The sequence below is a fragment of the Periplaneta americana genome, chromosome 10 (genome assembly GCF_040183065.1).
Source record: "Periplaneta americana isolate PAMFEO1 chromosome 10, P.americana_PAMFEO1_priV1, whole genome shotgun sequence".
In the NCBI taxonomy this organism is placed as follows: Eukaryota; Metazoa; Arthropoda; class Insecta; order Blattodea; family Blattidae; genus Periplaneta; species Periplaneta americana.
Genome location: NC_091126.1, coordinates 19,017,125 through 19,022,284, shown reverse-complemented (window position 1 = coordinate 19,022,284; position 5,160 = coordinate 19,017,125). Strand labels below are relative to the sequence as shown.

At 35.8% G+C, this 5,160-nt stretch overlaps 2 non-coding genes across 2 annotated transcripts; one reads left to right on the top strand and one right to left on the bottom strand.

The window, feature by feature from the left end:
- Positions 1 to 308: 308 nt before the first annotated feature.
- TRNAS-GCU (transfer RNA serine (anticodon GCU)) lies at positions 309 to 382 on the bottom strand. The gene has a single exon. It is a non-coding gene; the product is annotated as a tRNA-Ser (tRNA).
- Positions 383 to 4,183: 3,801 nt separating this feature from the next.
- TRNAS-GCU (transfer RNA serine (anticodon GCU)) lies at positions 4,184 to 4,257 on the top strand. The gene has a single exon. It is a non-coding gene; the product is annotated as a tRNA-Ser (tRNA).
- The last annotated feature ends 903 nt before the right edge of the window (positions 4,258 to 5,160 follow it).

The following is a 5,160-nucleotide window of genomic DNA, read 5'->3' as shown; positions in this document are numbered from 1 at the left end:
TTCAAGGAAAAATTGTTTCGGAGCCGGGCAACGATCCCGGGACCTTTCGCTTAGTGCGCGAACGCTCTACCGACTGAGCTACCCCAGGAACTATACACGACACCGTTACAATTTTTCCTTTTATATCCACACAACTCAAATGAGCTGACAAGACGCCAGAACTCAACTGTGAGTGCACACAATTACTGTGTGACTTTAAATTGTGGCTTTCTGTTAAGGTACTTCCAGTAACGAATGTATTATACAAATCTGGCTTTCAGGCAGTAGCTCCCTGTAAAGCAGGTTTCAGTAATTTCAAGGAAAAATTGTTCCGGAGCCGGGTATCGATCCCGGGACCCTTCGCTTAGCGCGCGAACGCTCTACCGACTGAGCTACCCCAGGAACTATACACGACACCGTTACAATTTTTCCTTTTATATACACACAAATCACATGAGCTGACAAGTCCCCAGAACTCAACTGTGAGTGCACACAATTACTGTGTGACTATAAATTGTGGCTTTCTGTTAACGTACTTCCAGTAACGAATGTATTATACAAATCTGGCTTTCAGGTAGTAGCTCCCTGTAAAGCAGGTTTCAATAATTTCAAGGAAAAATTGTTCCGGTGCCGGGTATCGATCCCGGGACCATTCGCTTAGCGCGCGAACGCTCTACCGACTGAGCTACCCCAGGAACTATACACGACACCGTTACAATTTTTCCTTTTATATACACACAAATCACATGAGCTGACAAGACCCCAGAACTCAACTGTGAGTGCACACAATGAATGTGTGACTTTAAATTGTGGCTTTCTGTTATCGTACTTCCAGTAACGAATGTATTATACAAATCTGGCTTTCAGGTAGTAGCTCCCTTTAAAGCAGGTTGCAATAATTTCAAAGAAAAATTTTTCCGGTGCTGGGTATCGATCCCGGGACCCTTCGCTTAGCGCGCGAACGCTCTACCGACTGAGCTAACCCAGGAACTACACACGACAGCGTTACATTTTTTCCTTTTATATACACACAACTCACATGAGCTGACAAGACGCCAGAACTCAACTCTGAGTGCACACAATTAATGTGTGACTTTAAATTGTGGCTTTCTGTTCACGTACCTCCAGTAACGAATATATTATACAATTCTGGCTTTCAGGTAGTAGCTCACTATATAGAAGGTTTGAATAATTTCAAGGAAAAATTGTTCCGCAGCCGGGTATATATCCCGGGAACCTTCGCTTAGCGCGCGAACGCTCTACCGACTCAGCTACCCCAGAAACTATACACGACACCGTTACAATTTTTCCTTTTATATACACACAGCTCACATGAGCTCACAAGACGCCAGAACTCAACTGTGAGTGCACACACTTACTGTGCGACTTTAAATTGTGGCTTTCTGTTAACGTACCTCCAGTAACGAATGTATTATACAAATCTGGCTTTCAGGTAGTAGCTCCCTGTAAACAGGTTTCAATAATTTCGAGGAAAAATTGTTCCGGAGCCGAGTAACGTTCCCGGGACCCTTCGCTTAGCGCGCGAACTCTCTACCGACTGAGTTACCCCAGGAATTATACACGACACCATTACAATTTTTCCTTTTATATACACATAACACACATGAGCTGACAAGACGCCAGAAGTCAACTGTGAGTGCACACAATTACTGTGTGACTTTAAATTGTGGCTTTCTGTTAACGTACCTCCAGTAACGAATGTATTATACAAATCTGGCTTTCAGGTAGTAGCTCCCAGTAAAGCACGTTTCAATAATTTCAAGGAAAAATTGTTCCGGAGCCGGGTAACGATCCCGGGACCCTTCGCTTAGCACGCGAACGCCCTACCGACTGAGCTCCCCAGGAACTATACACGACACCGTTACAATTTTTCCTTTTATAATTTTCCACACAACTCACATGAGCTGACAAGATGCCAGAACTCAACTGTGAGTGCACACAATTACTGTGTGACTTTAATTTGTGGCTTTCTGTTAACGTACCTCCAGTAACGAATGCATTAGACAAATCTGGCTCTCAGGTAGTAGCTCCTTGTAAAGCAGGTTTTAATAATTTCAAGGAAAAATTGTTCCGGAGCCGGGTACACTCACAGTTGAGTTCTGGCGTGTTGTCAGCTCATGTGAGTTGTGTGGATATAAAAGGAAAAATTGTAACGTTGTCGTGTATAGTTCCTGAGGTAGCTCAGTCATTAGAGCGTTCGCGCGCTAAGCGAAGGGTCCCGGGATCGATACCCAGCTCCGGAACAATTTTTCCTTCAAATTATTCAAACCTGCTTTAAAGGGAGCTACTACCTGAAAGCCAGATTTGTATTATAGCGTATTCTTAACGCAATTCTATCCACCTGTTGTAAGCAAACTTCACAAGTAATACTAAAGAATTTTGACACGTTTAAAGAAATAGAAATTAATGACGATAATATACATTATAATAATACCAACAATAATAATAACAATTATACAAAATTATAATATATTAACATAAAATGAAAATCTTAACGTACTTCTGTACATTTCTGGTAAGCTAATTTCACAACAAATACTAACAAATATTGACATGTTTAACGAAAAATATTAATGATGACACTAAACGTAATAATAATAATAATAATAATAATAATAATAATAATAATAATATAAACTTATATTCCTAACGTTCTTCTGTCCATTTCTGGTAAATAAATTTCACAAGAAATACTAAAAAAAAAATATTGACTCATTTAACGAACAATATTAATTATGACAATAAATATAATAATAATAATAATAGTAATAGTAATAATTATAATAATTATAACAATAATAATAATAATAATACATTGGCATAAACTTATATTCTTAACATAGGAAGAGAACATCACAAGAAATATTAAAAAAATATTGACACGTTTAACGAATAATATTAACTTTGATAATAAACATAATATTAATAATAATAATAATAACAATACATTAACATAAACTTATATTCTTACGGTACATCTGTCTATATCTGCTAAGCAAACATCATAAGAAATGCGAAAAATATTGACATTCTTAACTAATGACATTAATGATGATCATAAGCGTAGTACTAATAACAATAGTAATAATAATAATAATAATAATAATAATAATAATAATAATAATAATAATAATAATAATCTGGCTTTCAGGTAGTTTCTCTCTGTAAACCAGGTTTCAATAATTTTAAGGAAAAATTGTTCCGGTGCCGGGTATTGATCCCGGGACCCTTCGCTTAGCGCGCGAACGCTCTAATGACTGAGCTACCCCAGGAACTATACACGACAACGTTACAATTTTTCCTTTTATATACACACAAATCACATGAGCTGACAAGACCCCAGAACTCAACTGTGAGTGCACACAATTACTGTGTGGCTTTAAATTGTGGCTTTCTGTTAACGTACTTCCCGTAACGAATGTATTATACAAATCTGGCTTTCAGGTAGTATCTCCCTGTAAAGCAGGTTTCAATAATTTCAAGGAAAAATTGGTCTGGTGCCGGGTATCGATCCCGGTACCATTCGCTTACCGCGCGAACGCTCTATCGACTGAGCTACCCCAGGAACTATACACGACACCGTTACAATTTTTCCTTTTATATACACACAAATCACATGAGCTGACAAGACACCAGAACTCAACTGTGAGTGCACACAATTAATGTGTGACTTTAAATTGTGGCTTTCTGTTATCGTACTGCCAGTAACGAATGTATTATACAAATCTGGCTTTCAGGTAGTAGTTCCCTGTAAAGCACGGTTCAATAATTTCAATGAAAAATTGTTCCGGAGCCGGGTAACGATCCCGGGACCCTTCGCTTAGCACGCGAACGCTCTACCGACTGAGCTACCCCAGGAACTATACACGACACCGTTACAATTTTTCCTTTTATAATTATCCATACAACTCACATGAGCTCACAAGATGCCAGAACTCAACTCTGAGTGCACACAATTACTGTGTGACTTTAAATTGTGGCTTTCTGTTAACGTACCTCCAGTAACGAATGTATTATAGAAATCTGGCTTTCAGGTAGTAGCTCCTTGTAAAGCAGGTTTTAATAATTTCAAGGAAAAATTTTTCCGGAGCCGGGTACACTCATAGTTGAGTTCTGGCGTTTTGTCAGCTCATGTGAGTTGTGTGGATATAAAAGGAAAAATTGTAACGTTGTCGTGTATAGTTCCTGGGGTAGCTCAGTCGGTAGAGCATTCGCTCGCTAAGCGAAGGGTCCCGGGATCGATACCCGGCTCCGGAACAATTTTTCCTTCAAATTATTCAAACCTGCTTTAAAGGGAGCTACTACTTGAAAGCCAGATTTATATTATAGCCTATTCTTAACGCACTTCTGTCCACCTGTTGTAAGCAGACTTCACAAGGAATACTAAAGAATATTGACACATTTAAAGAAATAACATTAATGATGATGATAAGCATTATAATAATACCAACAATAATAATAACAATTATGCAAAATTATAATATATTAACATAAAATGAAAATGTTAACGTAATTCTGTCCATTTCTTGTAAGCTAACTTCACAACAAATACTAACAAATATTGACATGTTTTACGAAACATATTAATGATGATACTAAACGTAATAATAATAATAATAATAATAATAATAATAATAATAATAATATAAACTTATATTCTTAACGTTTTTCTGTCCATTTCTGGTAAATAAATTTCACAAGAAATACTGAAAGAATATTGACACATTTAACGAATAATATTAATTATGACAATAAATGTAATAATAATAATAATAATTATAATAATAATAACAATAATAATAATAATAATAATAATAATAATAATAATATTAGCATAAACTTATATTCTTAACGTAGGTAGCAAATATCACAAGAAATACTAAAAAAATATTGACACGTTTAACGAATAATATTAACTATGATAATAAACATAATATTAATAATAATAATAACAAAATAACCATACATTAACATAAACTTATATTCTTAACGTACATCTGTCTATCTCTGTTAAGCAAAACATCACAAGAAATGCGAAAAATATTGACATTCTTAACTAATAACATTAATGATGATTATAAGCGTAGTAGTAATAACAATAGTAATAATAATAATAATAGTAATAATAATAACAATAATAATCATAATACAAATCTGGCT